At 42.4% G+C, this 19071-nt stretch overlaps 1 long non-coding RNA gene across 3 annotated transcripts; it reads left to right on the forward strand.

Moving 5' to 3' along the window:
• The first annotated feature begins 1255 nt into the window (after window positions 1-1255).
• On the forward strand, window positions 1256-3754 carry LOC123113797 (uncharacterized). 3 transcript variants are annotated; one of them, XR_006456202.1, is made up of 3 exons: window positions 1256-2737; window positions 3221-3258; window positions 3535-3754. It is a non-coding gene; the product is annotated as an uncharacterized lncRNA (long non-coding RNA). The 3 variants fall into 3 exon arrangements; XR_006456204.1 differs by having other exon boundaries at window positions 3221-3253; XR_006456203.1 differs by having other exon boundaries at window positions 1256-2797; window positions 3221-3754.
• Window positions 3755-19071: the final 15317 nt, after the last annotated feature.

Raw genomic sequence — 19071 nt, forward strand, 5'->3', positions numbered from 1 at the left:
CAAGGTAATCGATCCAAAATGAGGCAACACATGAACAACGTGAACGATATCCGCACACACATAAAGCAATTGCTTGCACCCTACAAAAATAAGGGGGTCATCACTCCGCTTGTTCTTGCTAGTTGCAGGATTAAAGCTGGTAGTGGAAGTTAAAACAATAAAATTCGAAACAGAAATAAAACAAGCAATGTAATTATAGTACTCTTAGTATTAATGGAAAATGGACCCAAGGTCCATTGGCTCATTAGAGGCATCTCTCTCAGATGCACAACATCGGTAGTTATGATGGTCATCCAAGGTAGTATAAAAAATACCATTGTGCAATTGATAGAATTGTGGATAGTTATGATGATCATCCAAGGCATAATGAATACATAGGTAATAGGCTTGTGACAAGCAGACCATTAATCCATCTGCATCTACTACTATTAATCCACCCCAAGACCTCTATCTACCATCATCTCAAAGTATTAAGTTCATGATAAACATAGTAATGCATTAAGCAAGATGACGTAATGTAGACAAATTAAGACCAATCAATATAAACGAACCCCGTCATTCTACCCTTAGCATCAACAATCAATACGTGCCTTATCAATCCTTTTGTCAGAGGGCTAGATCGCCGCAAGATTGAATCTACTACAAATCACATTGCCCATAAGACAAACCAGTCTAATTTGGACAAAGTAGATGCATAGATCATAGAGAAATACAAAGCTATAAAATTAGGTAGCAAATAAATCTCAAGACATTCAACTACTTAAATGGATAATTCTAATCATAAACACACAATTCATAGGATCCCAACAAACACACCACAAAGATTACATAGGATTGATCTCAGAGGAGATCATTGTGTTGAATATCAAAAAAGAGAGAAAAGGACATGGACCGTGAAGTAACTACTCACACATAATCATGGAGGCAACAAGGTTGATGAAGATTGCCTCCCCAATGGTTTCCACCTCCGACAGAGTACGGGCTCTAGATGGGATCGCTCCGAAACAGAGGCTTGCAGCGACGGAAGAATTGTTTCGGGTCTCCCTCCGAGCATTTCAGAAAATATGGTACTTTATAGGGCAATCAGAGCTACATAACTACCAGAAACTGGAATTTTTCTGTGAGTTGAATAATTTTTCTGTCGGTCCCGCAGTAGCCCACAGTAAAAGTTGTTATCCCTGTCGTTCCTCAGCCCACAGGGAAATAAAAACGTTGGCCCGCCCAGCCCACCCGCCAAAATCATTACCCCGTTCAGTTTTTGGCCCGCGCATCGCAAAAGACCTAGTCCGGCCGCGAAGCTTCCTTATCCGCGTCAAATCCACACTACCTCCTGCGCCCCTAAATCTCGCGCCGCCGCCGACCGCCGTCCCTCCCCGGCGCACTGCGCTCCGAGGTCACCCCAGCACCTGAGCCGGCTCTCTCTGATCTGTACGTGTTGCTCCTCTTGGCCACTCTGCTTGCGCCCCTTACCACCACCCATGGCTCCTCTGCTATTGGGTTGCGCCGCCGCCGTAGCTCCGGCGTGGGTACCCCCCAGCCACACCCGTGCTTGGCCTACTCCTGCACACGGCCACGACCCTGCTCAAACAGCTCTAACATCGCCAGATTGTGCTTCTTCCCCAGCTCCTGGATACATCGACACACCGCCGTTCAGAACCCACTCCAACTCGTGCAGTTCGACGGCCTCACGGAGGTACGTACCCTGAATCCAAACACGTTTCTTCTACCTACTAGCTTCTCCGAACCTCTCAAATCTGGTGCAGCTCAACGAATCCTCAAATCAAGCGTCAGATTTCAGCCATATAATTATATATGTACGCCAGATCTAGCCTCAGATTCGAGCTATTGATTTGAGGAATTTAATCATTTATTTCCCCTTTAATTAGTTATAAATTAGTTTGAAGACAGCCATACATTTCCATAAATTCTGAACTTTTTACTACTAAGATTGAGTGGAATACATGGGATGATTAGCATTGGCTCTGTTTTCCGTTGAAATACATGTAATATTTCCACCTAATCTCTACCAGTCTCTAATTTTGCTATGTAATGAGCACTGTGTTTATACTTATCTCCACACACACACACACAGATAGCCTATGCACAACAGAACTAAGATTGCCTTCGAGTGCTTGTTGTGTTGACTGTGAGCTGCTGGGTGAAGGTATGGTTTTCTGCTTGCCTTAACAATTCAGATGTTGAAATGCTGTTTCAGTATAAGTGTTAATTTTCTTTGTATTTCCTAGGTTTCTTTTTACTGTCTTACTATCCAGCACCATAAAATGTCGATCTATAATTTGTCTGTCCATACCTCTGGATTTTATTCTATTTTGTCATGTTAGCATTTAGGAAGCAGCATTGAGCACTTGCATTGCTAGTACTAGGAACATCATCAGTGAAACAGAGTGATTGGCAACAAGAAGTTGAGGTTATCACTCGACTTGGTTCAGTAGTTGTGGTGTTGGTTCATGATTTAGACCTAACTTGTGGCCTTGCCCCCTACTTTTTCTTTATTGTACTAAGCTGCGAAAGCTTTTTTACTGATTGTTTTAACTCATCACAATACTCCAAATAGAAGCAACAATGATAAGATTTCTCCTTTCACGTGTTTTGCAGAAAGTAGCCTCCATGCCTATTAAATCTTGGTCCTGTTTTATACAGAGGCTTTCATCTACTGAGAAGCACATCGATGGAGAAATAAGACAATCGTTATAGGCAATCTGTTTCACTGTTTCAGGTACATGCTTTGTACTGATTGAAACATATGAGCAAGGTTGCTACAAATTATGTTCCATATGTATGATTCCCAGCTCCATCTATTAATTTGCAGATTGATATATCATTAGTTCCAATTTCTGTACATATTCATGCAATGATTAATTTTGATACAAGTTTTTGATATTGCGAGATCATGCTACACTAGTATGCTCAACAACATCTGATATGTACCTAGACATTATATTTTAGGGTGAAATGTATGCTCTGTTAATAACAAGTAGCTTTACTAGTTATCTAGATGCTACTCAAAATTGTAAGCAGTCGACACTAGTCTAAAGTGCAGCACAGATCCATATAAATGACAGAGACTTAAACTCCCTGTTATTCTTGAGCGGTTTGCAAATTAGGTTGAGCTGTATGCTGATTCTCCATTTTCTTTGTTTATTGTTTATCCAACACATGTAGAAATATAATGTATTTTTATCTGTGTTCTTCATTGCAGAACTGTTATATTGAACAGGTGCATCCTTTCGAGGTTAGGTATTACTATTTTCTCAAAACAACATTACTCATGCATTTGTTGTCATCATTTTATACAATTCTGTATCTTATAGTTCTGCTCAGTTATTATGTGATAATTTTAAAGGGATGGTGTCAAGGTTTAGCAATGTTAATTTGAGAAATTGAGATGCTGAATATGTTCTTATACTGTATCACATAGATATGTGGTCCTAGTTGCAATCTTTTAGCAATTGACACTTGACAAAAAATGAGTCTATTCTTTTTTTAGCACATCATTGAGTCTATTTGGTGCAGGCTAATCTGAAAGAGAAGCCCGCAATCCAAGCTGCGATTGAGTGACAAGTGAGGTCCTGTTTCTGTGTATGTAGTTAAAGAACTTGTGTGTTAAATGTGCTCCTCTGTTTCAGTGACTTTCAACCGTTGTATGTTGATTATAGACAGATTTGTATATGAAGTAGATACATGTGATTATTGTAACCAATTCAGTTGTGTATGTTCTAGATTTGTTGTGAAATGGATCAATTTTGTGAAAAGTATTTCTATCATTTTTATTTTTTTTGTCCACCCAATTTTATTTTCCTGTCGGTTCTGTCCCTACAGGGATATTCAATTTCCTGTCGGCCCCCCGACAGGAATAGTTTTCCTGTCGGCTACCCGACAGGCATTATTTCCTATCGCTGTCAAGCTATGGCTGGCGGGTATTCCTGTCGGTTGACCGACAGGAAATACTATTCCTGACAGTTTTGCCTATTTTCCTGTCGGTTTTTGACCCACAGAAATATTCCTGTTTCTGGTAGTTGCATGGAAAATGCTAGTGGGGGGGGGGGGGGGGGCGACCTACCCCCTTGGCACGTTGACCTAGCTTGTGAGTTCCACATGGGACTTCTCGTCCTTTCCCGAAGCTTTTAGGGTCTCTTATGTTCTAGAAAAAAATCTGTATAAAGTTTTATCGTGTTTGGACTTCGGTAGGTATGATTTTTCTATGAAACAAAAAACAGAAATTGACACTGGACACTAAGTTATTAAGTTGGTCTAGAAAAATAATATAAAATGGCATGTAAATCATACAAAAGTGCTAATATAAAAGCATGAAACAATCAAAAATTATACATACGTCCGAGACGTACACTCACAACAACGGGGATGAAGGCATGTTGAGCCCATCCATGCAGTGTCGTAATGAGGCCCGCCATCCTATAGTGACTATAAAATTACACATAAATGTCTCTTGTATGTCCAATGCCTATATGAGGTGGAGCTATCATGGGTAATCACTGAACAACGGTGGAAGCAGTGGTACTGCCAATGGTTATGGTTACGAAATGAATGAGCCTGATGATTTTCAATTGTTCGATGATTCTGAGTATGATAGTCTCGCATCTCTCGTGGATGACATGAGCAAAGAATCTAGAAATAAGGAAGATGTATGAGGTTGGTTGGATATTTTTAAAAATCTCAAGGAAGAAGCGCAGAGAGAACTTCATGAGGTATGCTGCACTATGACACGGTTGGCGTTCATTATCAGGGTCCTTCGTGTCAGAAACATACATCCGTAAGATTAACAAGACATTCAATATGCTTTTTTAGCTGTTGAATCTTGTTTTGCCTGATGTGAACTTTCTAAAATCTTAAGCTGATGCTAAGAGTGATCTTTCTGATCTTGGTATCTTGACGTGCTAGGAGGGTTACTCGGAAATCACTACTAGGGAAAAGCCTATACACAGAAATTTAGCAACAACGCGGGTCAAAAAAGAGCGCTAGTGCTAGATAGCAGTAGCGATTGAGGAAAAACCGCGCTATAGATACACCCTTAGCAGCAGCGCGTGTAGTGCCAAAAGCGCTACTACTAATATTCCCGTTGGTAGAATGATAGGGTACGCATAGCAGTAGCGGGCTTGGAAGAAGCGCGCTACCACTAGGGTATAAGTAGTAGCGCGTTTCCTACGAAGAGCGCTACTACTAATGGAAATAAAATAAGATGAAATACAAATAGGAAAGTAAATGAAAATGAAAGAAATAGAAAAAGGAAAAAGGAAAAAAATGTAAAGCATAGTAATTGAAAAAGCGAAAAAACGGAGGAAGGCATAGCAGTAGCGTGTGTTTGTAAGAGGCGCTATAGCTAACATAGCTGCAGCGCGTTTCCTAAACCCCCGCTGTAGAAACAGAAAAGAAAATAAAAAATGGAAGAAAATTACATAGCTATAACAGCAGCGCGTTTTGTAAAAACCGCTGTAGTTATCTTAGCTATAGCGCGTTTTGCGAAACGCGCTACCACTAAATTTGACTTAACCAAAAGACCGTTTCCCCCCGGCCACCACTTCTCCCCCAAATCCCTCGACCCACCCTGCCGCCATCTCCCCGATTCGCCGTTACCCCACTTCGCCGGCGTCTCCTGCTAACGTCGACGCCACTGGAGCCGCCCCCAACGCCACGGAGCCGTGTGGCCTCATCAATGCCACCGGAGCCGCCGTCGACGCCACCAGATCCTTCCTCGCCACAACTGCCTCCCTCGCCATCACCGGAGACGCCCCTGCCTCCCTCGCCAGCACTGCCTCCCTCGCCACCACTGCCTCCCTCGCCACCACCGGAGCCATCCTCTGTAAGCCCCCACCCCTCCTCTCTCTCTCATGCATAGGTTAGCTAGTTCAATTAGCTTAATTATCTAGGTTAGGGCAAAAATTTTGTTAGGGCTTTGACAGAGAAGTAGTTAGGTTAACTAGTTTAATTAGGTTAATTATCTAGGTAAGTGCAAAAATTAGTTAGGGCTTTGACAGAGAACTAGTCAGGTTAACTAGTTTAATTAGGTTAATTATCTAGGTTAATTAGTGCAAAAATTTATTTAGGGCTTTGACAGAGAACTAGCTATGTTAACTAGTTTAATTAGGTTAATTATGTAGGTAAACTAGATTAACTAACTAGGTTAAATAGGTAGGTTAATTAGGTTCGTTGGATTAACAAGCTAGGTTAAGTAGGTTGGCTAGGTTAGAGGAAAATGTTATTTTAGAGCATTAGGTCAGAAGGGTTAGAAAAATGGAGTTCCTTTGCAATTTAATTGGGTTATGTCCTAGGCAGAGAAGGGTTAGAGATAATAATGTCTGTTTGTGAGAGAGAGAGAGGAATAGCTAGATCAACATAATTTGGGTTTTGTCCTAGGCAAAGAAGTGTTTAGTGAAGGAAAAGAATTTAGGAAAATTTTATTTTAAAGATGATCCCTTCCTAGACTTTTATTATTGATTATATCTTTTCATTGAAGTGGTCATGTTATATCTTTCTATTGAAGTGGTTCGATTGTGCCCAAGTGGCTTTGTTGTTTCCAGGGAATGATGCTGAGTGGCCTATGTTTTGCCGAAACGTTGATTCATTTCTGTTCCGGCAAATTTCAGGTTCTCGATTTGTCCACTTTTTAGCAATGGTTATGCCGAAATTTTCCGTGAATTTCGGCATGACTTGTGCTACAAACTAGGACATATCGAGTGCCCGGAATTTCCCGCACCAGGAAGGAGTCAACATTCCTGCAAAACAATAGGCCTTTTTTATGTCATTATTCATTTTATTAGGTCTAGAATTAATTGACTAGATTTAATCATAGGAAACATGGCTAGCAACGATGAATGACAGGGTTCTGGTGATTGCGTCGACGCCTACCGGGCGGCAGACGAATTTTTTAGCCGTACCGACGATTAACCGATGTTGTTGCTAGGCCCACCGGTGGCATCAAGGACTGAGACCGACACGCAGACCGGTGCTGAGACTCAGACCGGCATCGGGACCGACGCTGAGACTGAGACCGGTGATGCCTCGGGGAGCGGAGCCGGTGTAGAACCGAAAGCAAAGAGGCAACGACTTCCTAACAAATTCGGGACTACTAGGCTGGTGCTCACGGAGGTAGACGACGGCATTTTTGAGCCAAAGGCGCCCGAGGAAGCTCGCTCGTGCTATGACAATCAAATAGGCTGCATCGTACGGACAACCGCCACCATCAATGATGAGAAACTACAGAAGATAGAAAATATGAGGAGCTCCCTCCTAAAGAAGTTTCACCAGATATTCTTGTTCCCGAGCCGGAATGAGAAGGATTATGAAGATGCAGACGAGGACCTGGCAATGAAGAAGATAAACAAACACGCCATGACCAAGTTTAGCGACGCGTTGGCCGCCTGGAAAACTCGAGTGAAAGCAAGGATCATCGACAAGAAGGAACCCTACTCCGAGATTGTAAAGGATAATCCGACAATCACGGAAGACCAGTTTCAAATATTCAAGGAGGCTTGCCAGGCCGAAGCTGCCAAAAACAAGTCTAAGTACATGAAGGGGCTTCAAGAGAGGAACATTGGGAGCCACCACCTCGGAAGCCGTGGTTACGACGGAAAGAGGTCCAAATGGGCCAAGGAGGACGCGGAAGCCGCGAGTCTGGGCATCCCAGACCCCTTGGCGGATTTCACCGTCCCGCAGGAGCGTGACGTCCTGAGGGCCCGACACCGTTGGGACCCAGTGAAGAAGGTTTACGAGACAACACCGCTCATTACGGAGTTCATGAGACTGCTGGTAATTTTAGTTTCTGATGAATTAGACTGCACACATTAGTCATATTTGTAAACGATCGTTGTGCCTGTTGCAGAGAGAGCAACACCGGATTGCGGCCGAAAGCGAATCGCTGTCTGAGGCATTGGCGAGGCCCAAGTGGGACACTCCATTCAACCGGGTGTTGAACATATTGAAACAACAACCGGTGGATACTCGACCGTCGTATGGACGTGTGCACGGTGTCGGAGACGGCGCCACGTGGAAGAAGTACTACCATGAGACCACGGAGAAGAGAAAGGAAAGACGGAGGTTAACTGAAGAAAACATCGACAAGAAGGTTGAGATTGCAGTTGAGAAGAAATCATCTCAGACAGTCGCAACAGTTGTAGCTGCCGCAAAATAGGTGGTTGCAGATTTGTCTACTTCCTTGGTGACGGGCGTTATCACTTGGACAAGGCAAAATCCAAAAAAAAATGCAGAGGACATTCCCCTTGCTGACTTCTTGGGAGAACCTGCTCCCGCACCTGCTCCCGCACCGGCTCCCACACCGGACGTGCTCGGCGGTGCTTCGTCTTTGGCTGAGCTCGACGCCCTCACGGTATCTGTCACACCAGCCCCCTTCAATATAAATGTATAATCTCCCGTTTTTGTTGCCTTTCGGATGTCTCACATCGCAGACTTTTCTTTGCAGGCCGACGAAACCCCGTGCACCATATTGTACACCATCGGCGACCAGAAGGTGGACGTGGGGAAGGCGACGATAATGAAGCCGAAGGAACCATTGTTCCACAGCCGGCCGATCCCCCCGAACGTCTTCAAGGTTTCCGTGGCCAGTGTCGAATTGGGCCACGAGAATTTGCCTCCTCCAACACTACTGGTGTATGACGAGGAGACACCGTGGCGGCTTGGTGATTGTTGCAATGGGTGGGTCCTGTTGTGGCCAAAGAGTCTGCTTCGTCTGGAGGCGGTCGGGAGCACACCCATGAGCACGCAGCCTCAGCAAGGTATGAACATCAACACCCCACCTACCCAATTAGCGTCGGGTGTCGGGTTGGGTGATAGCGGATGGGGTAAGGAGAAGGCTCCATTAGTTGCTGATGACGTTGCCATGGATGAGGATGAGGACGACGGTGGCGCTGAACAGTATGTCTATACTGGCGCCTCCTCAGGGTTTGAGCGTCATGAGTCGGTGCCTGAAGTGCTATCTCAACGTATTATGGACAACCTTCCGGTAGTAAAGAAGTCTAGGAAGAGAGCGAGGAAAGGCAAAAAAGCTAATTCTATGATCCAGCTGCCTCAGCAGCCTCGGCTTCAGGACCGTATAGATATCCCCGATGCGGATAAATGGCATATCACCGATGCGGATAAATGGCATATCCCCGGTCAACGAATCTTACCTGCAACAACGCTACAGGCCAGATTCGGCGATCTAAGGAGACTTCATGACGATGTGCTGCGGGTAGAGAAAGGCCTCATCGCCTCGACAGATCCAGGATACCCACTCTACGTGGTTAACATTCCGCAGCAAAGGTCGTACGTCGACAGCTTCCCTGCGGATAAGTTCTTCCTCCCATTCGATTACATATTCAACATGTTTCACGTGAAGAAGTTGAATTTTACGTTTGTCCACCTTTATGCCTTGCACATGAGCTACATCATCGGGGTTGAGCAGATATCTCATATCTGTGTCGCTGACCCATACTACATGCACGAGGGCTTCTTGGGAGTCTGCGCAGAGCACCATGTATACGCGAGGGAATACATCGTCAATTTCATGCTCGCCAATAAGGACAAGGGGGCGATTCTCGTGCCTTATCATCCCGTGTAAGTCATCTGCACTGCTATCCTTCCTTCAGTTTCAATCATTCATTTGCACGGTGGAGGTTAAGTAATTTGAGGTGTACTTATTTTGCGCAGCGGCGGGCGCGCCGTCCTCATCATCCTATACCCCCAATTCTCCCACGCTCTTTACTTGGACTCATCGAAGAACATTCACAAAAAGGATTACACCCACATCAATGATGTTCTCGATAGTGCTATGTTTTACTACCAAGCAAGGGGTGCATAGGTCAGGGACAAGAAGAGAAGGGGCGGCAGGGTCGCCTTCACCCATAAGACCGACTTCTGCTGCATCCATCAACCGAGCGATTCTCTTAATGATGGATTCTATGTCCTACACCACATGTTGGAGTACAGACGGGATCACCAGAACCTTCACATGTCACCTAGATCCGGCGATGCCCATATTCTGCAATGGGCAAAGGACGTAGGAGATATCGAGGATCATCGACTTCGAGCCGAGTTCTATCACATCCAGCGCGAACTTGCCCAAATCATCATGAAGGAGGTCGTCGGAAAAACAGGGATGTTCTACGAAGAAGGGCAAATGTCGCGGGAAGACGTCCGAACATGGGTAGCCTCTCAGCGTCTCGACATGAAGCCTTTCACTAAGCTCGGGGACTATCTCCCTGACCTCGATGGATGGCACGACATGTTGGAGTGATTGTCGATATATGACAATGTGTCTGTTTAGTCCATACTTTCTGTATGACAAAACTTTGAGTTATGTGCAGTGAAACTTTATTTGTGATGTAATTAAACCGTCCTCCTCCTCGACTAGAGAAGATCACTCTAGTTAGGGCATTTTGGGTACGATGAACTTTGTTATTTATGCTTATGATATGTTGTTTCTATTTTTGTTAAGTCTGTCTCTTTATGTTGCTTAACTATATATGTTGCATATCATTGACTCATGTGACGATGCAGGTGCATAGATCATCGATGGTGAAGAAGTGCTACGCCAGGAGTATATATACGACGAGTGGCCGGAGTGTCAGGCCCAGGTGTTACCGGTTTCCGGTTTCCGAGCGACATGCAGTAGTTAGTTTAGGTTCACGCTAATGCGAGAGAGGGATACGAACTCATGTACTCAAAGTGATAGCTCTTCTCGCATATACCATTGTTTAGATGGATGACGATGTATTTGCAAGTAATCGAGGACGTGTATCACTATTTTCGAGATGATGACGAGAGACCACTTTGTGTTGGATGATGATTATGATGAGACTATTTGTATGTATATGCTATGATTACATTTGTGGTCTCGCAGGCATTTGTATGTGTATCATGATGATATTTCTATGTGCTAAAGATTTTTCTATAAAGCCTGTTCAAATACAAAACAAATATGCCCAAAAAAACAAAAAAAAACCTGTTAAATTAGCAGTAGCGAGTGTATAAAAGTTAGCAGCAGCGCCGGGATAGCAGTAGCGCGTTGTCGCAAAGCGCGCTAGAGCTACTAGCAGTAGCGAGCTTCCAGTAACCGCGCTGCTGCTACACTTGTGTAGTAGTAGCGCCGGTGACCACGCGCTACTGCTATGTGTTAGCTGTAGTGCCTTATTAGTAGCGCCCCTCCCCACGCTACTGATACACCTAAAACCCGTGCTGCTACTAGCCTTTTCCCTAGTAGTGAATGTTCATGTAAGCTAACAACCCCATAGGCTTTTCACAAAAAAACAAGTCACAATATGTAAAGCTAGTTATTGTCTTCACCCAAGAAGTACGGACTGCACTTTTTTCCTATGAGAAATCCAACGTGGAATTAACCTAAGGAGTACACAAGGAAACCCAAAAAAAAAGAAAAAAAAAGCTCGGCTTATAAATAAAACATATTTCTAAGGAAAAATTGTCATGAACAAAAATTCTTGATGACTTAATCATGGCTGTCGGAATGGTGAGATATTTTTTTGCAAAGAACGTATGTGAAATTGTGGTTGTGTGAAGGCCTATTTTTTGCTTCATAAGGTAGTGTAATAGACTTATACATGGTCCTTTTAGGCATTTTACCTTCACGTAAACACAAGGAGTTAAAAAGTTTCACATGAGACAAAGTGTTCATGCATGTGTATAGAAGCATACACGGTTTGGCCGAGTTGTAGTATTTTCCAGTATAGTTTTTCGGTATGATCCTTCGCTAGCGCAAAGATTGCTTCTCAACAAAATGCCTAAGTCGTCTTTGAATTGGGAGGCGTCGAGAATCAATCTTAACAAGGGCACCATCATGTCATTGTGAGGTAGGCATCATGTTGTAGCTGCTCTATACTTGCCTGAGCTAGAAGGATTCATTTTGTTTGTGCTTGTTAATTTGTAATTGTAGTGGCACAAAGACGCAAACCCTTCACTTTCTTCGGAAAAAGGATGGCCATTCCCAGTTTTTGCATTGGTTGCTGTATGGATTCATATATTATTAACTATTCAATACTGCCTAGCAATGATAAGTCACTATGTTGAGAAAATCGGCTATGTAATAAATCAATCAAAACATGACACCATTCAAAACAGATCTACCTCATGACATTGTCTCTACTAACATAACACACATCCTATGGCATTTGATATACAATAAACTAGTAGAACACTCCTAGATAAAGCCTTTAGGAAGGGATCACGGTAGATACGTCCATGTTGCCGGGTCCAGCGGAAGATCGAACTTGTGATTTTCACATGCTCTTTAGAATAAATAGAGCATCATTCCTTCAGATTACCATGGAAGACATATTAGTCACCCAACTTGCTATCTTGGAAAACTTTGTATGCTCAGTAGCAATAAAGACTATAAACTTTGTGCAGAAGATAATAAATTTTGATACCTAGGTTTTTCATAGGGATTTTGGAGGACTAGAATCCTTAGATATGTTACTGGTGTTGGCTTTTTGATTCATAGGATTGAATCCTACAAGAAGTTTCCTAAGGATTTCTTTGTACTACTTCTCACAGGATTTCTAGCATCCACTCAATCCTCTTTGAAAGGACCCTTTTTCCCTATAATGCAATCAAACAAACTAAAATCCTGTAGGATTGAGATGGCCATGACATTCCACTGCTCTATTTTTCCTATTCCCGTGTTTTTACAATACTACGAATCAAAGAGGTCCTAAATTAAGAAAAAATATATTTTCTTTATGTACTTCAACCAACACCTTTTGTATGAATATGAAAGTAAAAGATTACATACACTAGTTTGTTCTAGGAAACTATTTTTATTCAAAATGTAATGGCACCGCTGAAGGAGAAAACTTAGTGCTTGACAAATCCTTTTTTCCGGGTGTTCTTGAAAACCTAATGTTTGTATCCATTGGTTACTAATGTAGTTGCTCCTCTATAGTTAGAATCTCTATCTGAGAGGGGGTACAAGAGAAATCAATACAAAGCAAAGTGCCTTTTCCGATCAATAAAGCATGCTACATTTGTGCTTCGATCCTTCCACCAGAATCGATCAGCCAAAGGAGCAAATCAAGCCAACTTTCTACTGAGGAAAGATCTGCTCACAAGAAAGCGCTCTCGGTTTTTGGGAGGTCACATCAACAAGGTCAACCTGCACCAACCATGTAATTCCGAAATCCCTATATCAAAATACCTATATAATCAACAACCTTATTGGAACAAAGAGGGGACACAAGCTAGAGGGTTAGGTGGACCTGTGCGATATTAACAATTCTCTGCTATGAGATCGTGTCGAGGAGGTGGAGGAGGGATACCACATACATGCCACTACATAAGTTTGATGGGAGATTGAGGGGCTCATTCAATGGGAGGGAAAAGAGTGAACCGATATGACTTAGCTGTGGAAACTTGGGTAAATTTCACCCGAAAACATTTCTCACAGTCATGGAAGCTGGGGCATAACAAGTGCAAAAATGGACTATGTTAAAAAAGTGGGAAAATTGAACAATGGAATAGCTTTTGTGAATTTTGCTGTGGAAAATACTTGTATGACTTCCTATTACCTTTTCTGTAGCATAATTTAGTTTCAGAAGCTAAATCAAAGGCCCCTTAGAACTGGCTATTTTTGTGAAACCTGAGATTATATGGTGTCTTTCGTCTTTGCGAACTTCAGGTTGATGTTGAAGCACGGTCTCAACTATCATATGCCTTTCGATCATGCCGATGACACTCATCGAATTCACGGTGATGCCCTCATATTTTCTCCAAATTCTTACCTATGGTTTTGCTGCCTTTAGTGTTGAGTATCTCTTAGTGGATCTCCTTTTCTAGAAATTAGCTCAAGGTTCTAGACTTGGTATCCGACTTGTGGTTTTGTTAGGTTTGTGCTCGTGGAGTGACTTGATTCTAGGGTGCTTTCAAGGAGGTGGGCGACACAAGGTGTTTGTGGTGTGGTCTCGACTTTACAGGTCATCAGGTCCTTCATCATCATCTACTTGGTCGAGCTTGGTAGGCCCTTGACATGTTGACTTCTGGGAAATAGGGGAGGGGTACTTTTAGTTGGCTATGTTGCTAGCCTCACACCATATTTTTGGTTTTACTCCTCTTTACTTGTGTTGTTGTTTTTCCAGCTTCGATGACCACCCCTTATTTGTGTTACACCTTTGTAGTAAGTTATACCAATGTCTTGTAGTTGGGACCTGGGACCTTGTTGGAAGTGTAAGCGTCTTAATGCAAAATGCTCAAGTAAGCTAACACTAGTAGAAAAGGGGGCATTTGTCCCGGTTCATAAGGGCCTTTAGTCTCGGTTCTTGAACTAGGACTAAAGGGTCGTTACTAATGCCTCCACCCTTTAGTCCCGGTTCTAACAGGAACCGGGACAGATGGGCCTCCACGTGGCCACTGCGAGCAGCCCAAGCAAGGGGGCCTTTGGTCCCGGTTGGTGACATGAACCGGGACCAAAAGGCTTCCACGTGTCAGCAGCTGAGGTTTTTCTTTTTTTTTAAAAAAAAAAAGTGGCTGGTTTAGGGGTTTGGGGGGTTAATTTTAGGTTGTTATTAGCTAGCTAATAGAGAGAAGTGTCATCTCTTATACTGCTATGTTCATTTCACCCGCTGATATATAATAACTCATGCATGCTCGCATCATACATCATCATATATAATAACAAGTCCTACTAATCAAGCATCATCATACAACTTCTACTCGTTATTAATAACAAGTCATACGATCATCATCCTCATAGTCATCGAACCCAACCCTACATAATTGTTCTTAGCACATGATCATCAGTATCAGGTAGGACCTAAACACCCTTAAGGTAAAATAGCATAAAACAATATAGACCCTGACTCTCCATTATGAAGAATGGAGATCATCCTGTCTCCAATTCTTGCGCTTCGCCTCCTTTTGCTTGCAAGAAGCTCCTTACGACTGTCTATACATTTTTTCCATTCTTTGATTGTCATGTCTCCACTTCTTTTAGAAATCCGGTATGGACAATTGAGATTCGTAGGACGACCTGGTTGTATGTTCAAAACATCAAGGCGACCGTGCGTATACATCAGATGAGGCACACAATCATTCGGGATTATCTGTTGAAAAACATAGTAATAACTTCGTAGTTAGCAATGATGTACTAGTTTTAGAAGTATTTTAAAAAAGATGCAGGGATGTCGTAATAGTAAAAAATCTTACCAGGGTATCTCCATGGTAGTTACCGTAGTTCAACACGAGCACTAGTGGAACGTATTGACCATAATGTTGAGGAGTTCGATTGTAGACATTGTAATTCTTAAGATCAGTACAAAATGCGCTCAGATGATTTTTCTCCTTATAAGTTAATTCGGAGCCATCGGTGTAGTGGGTTTTGTCTACCATTTTTCCACACATTCTTTGAAGAATGAAAATAAGCTGTCAATGGAAACAAGATGTCTACTATTTTGAAATAAACAATATAAATTACTTAATAACTATGTTAAGCTCACATGGGGGAAGAATTGGAGGTGTATCCACAAGGACCCAAATGCCCATATTGTCTTGCTAGATTGTAGGATCACCAAGATCCATGGTGACAAGCATACCCTCATCAAAACCATACATCTTGCAAAGTGCTTCCTAATTTTTGCAACCAAAATGGGTTACACTCTCAGCATTGTACAACTTTACTTGAAAATCCACACCATGATGGGTCCTTAGGAGAATTTTTTTGGTTTCCATACTTTCATGGTCTTCAAAACCCATCCTCTCCAAGACATAGCGTCTTGCATAGCATGGGATAAGCTAGTCGAATTGGAAAAGATGAAAAATACACGTTAAAATAGTTGAAGTCGTGCTTAATTACGAAAAAAACTATTGTCATCGTTGTGTACCGTATGAACATTGAAGGTCTCCTCGAGCTTAATGTTGAAGCGCCGATCTTCATCCAGCTCAATGAACCTGTCGCACATACCTTGGTCGTCGTGGCACCAGTCGCACTCCCCCGGACGGTTTTCGTCGTCCGAGTACGATATTTCCGGCCTAAGTTAAAATTCAAATATTAAATATATGTACTAAAAAACCTAAATTAGATCATTATTATTAATCACAGGTTGACTATCGGTGATGGTACGTAGCTGCTCCTTTCATTCCCGAGTGCATTATTACAATAAATTGTCTAGCACACAGGAATGAAGGAGAAGCTACCCCACGACGGCGTGGATGATGGAGGGGGCTCCTAGATTTCTGCATAGAATGCTCTTCAATTTTAGCATTCAAAGTAGGAGTACTTTTCCAATATGAGCATTCAATAAGCAAAATCAAATCGTAAAATAAAGTAGTATTCAAATTAGCATGCATTCAATTATAACCAAAAGTACATCATCTCTTGTGTCCGTACATCGTCGAATACTTCTCGAATACTATCATACATAATCGCTAATTAGTACAGCTAGAACCATAGCGCCCGACGGGTATCGTCGCGGGCGGTGGACACCCAAAGATAAGGAACGATCACAAGATCATAGCTGCAGTGAGATCCCTGAAGAACCTGCCAGGTATTGTCGAACCTGCCCTCCAACGCAACCATGTAGCCACGGACGTGCTCGTCCTCCTCGCTGACACGGTGACGTGCCACCTCCGCGGTGTCCCGAAGCCTCGGCACCGTCACTGGCCCACGCGACCGCCACCAAACAAGGATCGGGTCAACAACGGGCTGCCTCCTCACCAACCTACGTCCCCCAGAAGGTAGCACCTCCCAATACCAGCTCGGCGAAGCCCATTCCCGAACATGGCCCTGGTCAAACAGGCCTCCACCACCGCCGAGTCGACGACGACGAGGATGCGGGATAGGCATCGTCGACGTCGATGCGGGAACTACTTCTATATATAGTTAAATAAAGTAGTTTTATTAATTAAATCAACTAGTTCAACTACTAAGCACTTACTATAAATAAATAAAGTAGTACTTATTAAAAATAAACTACTTCTATATATAGTAAAATAAATTGGTTTATTAAATCAACTAGCTAGTTTAACTATCGTTCTATTATTTTTCTAACTAATTTTCCTATACATACACAATAAACTGACAAAGAAAATACTATGAACAAAAAAATCATTAAAATTCTATGAACAAAATTAGAAGAGAAAAAAATCATAAAAATTCTATGAATAGAAAAAAATCATAAAAAAATTTGACATCTAAATTACTTACAAAATATGAAAAAAATTTGACATCTAAACTACAACAGAAAAAATCATAAAAATTTGACATCTAAATTACAACAGAAAAAATCATAAAAAATTCTAACACAAGATGAACAAATTAATTACACAATATAAAAAAAAATCTAACAGAATAATCTATGAACTACACATCTAAATTACTACACATCTAACAAAAAAATCAATGAACTACAAAAAAATCATTAAAATTTTATGAACAAAATTAGAACAGAAAAAATCATAAAAATTCTATGAACAGAAAAAAATCATAAAAATTTGACATCTAAATTACTTACACAATATGAAAAAAATTGATATCTAAATTACAACAGAAACAAATAATAAAAAATTGACATCTAAATTACAACAGAAAAATCATTAAAAAATCTAACACAATATGAACAAATTAATTACACAATATGAAAAAAAATCTAACAGAAAAATCTATGAACTACACATCTAAATTACTACACATCTAACAAAAAATCTATAAACTACAAAAAAATCTAACAAAATTAACTACACATCTAAATTAACTACTACTAACGTCAAATTAAATTAGTTGCTCACGGCGACGGCGACGGCGACGGCGACAGCGACGGCGAGGTGCGGCGCGGGGCGGGCGGGGCGGCGACGGCGTCGGGGCGGCGCGGGCCGGGGCGGGCGGGACCGCGATGGCGTCGGGGCGACGCGGGCCGGGGCGGGTGGGGCGGCGACGGCGTCGGGGTGGCGCGGAGACGGCGTCGGGGCGGCGCGGGACGGGGCGGCGCGGGACGGGGCGGCGCAGGACGGGCCGGGGAGATGGATTTGCCGCCGTCGGGGAAGAGCAGGCCGGAGAAGAGATTGAAGTGGGGATGGGCGGTTCTGAAATTTTCCTAAGTGCTACTTATATAGCAATGGCTTTGGTCCCAGTTTGTGGCGCCAACCAGGACCAATGCCCCCCTTTGGTCCCGTTTGGTGCCTCCAACCGGGACCAAATGCCTCTTTTCAGCAGCCCAAAGGCGGGAAGCAGAGGCCTTTGGTCCCGGTTGGAGGCACCAACCGGGACTAAAGGGGGGCATTGGTACCGGTTGGTGCCACGAACCGGTACCAATGCACCCCTTTAGTTCCGGTTGGTGCCACCAACTGGGACTAAAGGCCCTGTGTTGCCCGCGTCGCGGCACGAAAGTTTAGTCCCACCTCGCTAGCTGAGGGAGCTCGAGAGTGGTTTATAAGCCCCAGTCATGCTGCCCTCTCGAGCTCCTCTCAAATGCAGGCTTACGGGCCTAAACTCACTATATGTGCATGTGGGCCTATTGGGCCTATTGCGGGCCTAAATCCTGGCCCATTGTTGGGTTTCTAGTCGTATTCAGGCCGTGGTAGCCCTTTAGGTGGCACTTTTTTATTTTATTTATTTTACTTTTTGCTTTGAATTATTTATTTTCTTTTGATTTTTTATTATTTTTTTATTTTAGCTCAGATTAATTATAATCTTTCTAATTACTTATTTATTTTTCTTTTATGATATTTTTTTGCTATTAAAGTTTATAACAAACTTCTAATTACTTATTTATGTTCTTTTATGATAATTCTTTTTGTTTTTAATGTTTTGAACAGAATTCTAATTACTTATTTATTTTCTTTTATGATAATTTTTTTGCTTTTAAAGTTTTGAACAGAATTCTAATTACTTATTTATTTTCTTTTATGATAATCCTTTTTGCTATTAAAGTTTGTAACAAAATTCTATATAATTTTAGTTTCAGTAATACTAGAGGTTTATAAAAGCTTTTTAGTTGATTCCTTCAGTACCAGTTTTAAGGCTGTTACAAAGGCATTTTATTTGGTACAGGTTTTAAGGCTGGTGCCCCACGAGCACCTTTTAGTACCGGTTCGTGCCAT

This window comes from Triticum aestivum, chromosome 5B, assembly GCF_018294505.1.
Source record: "Triticum aestivum cultivar Chinese Spring chromosome 5B, IWGSC CS RefSeq v2.1, whole genome shotgun sequence".
Classification (NCBI taxonomy): domain Eukaryota; kingdom Viridiplantae; phylum Streptophyta; class Magnoliopsida; order Poales; family Poaceae; genus Triticum; species Triticum aestivum.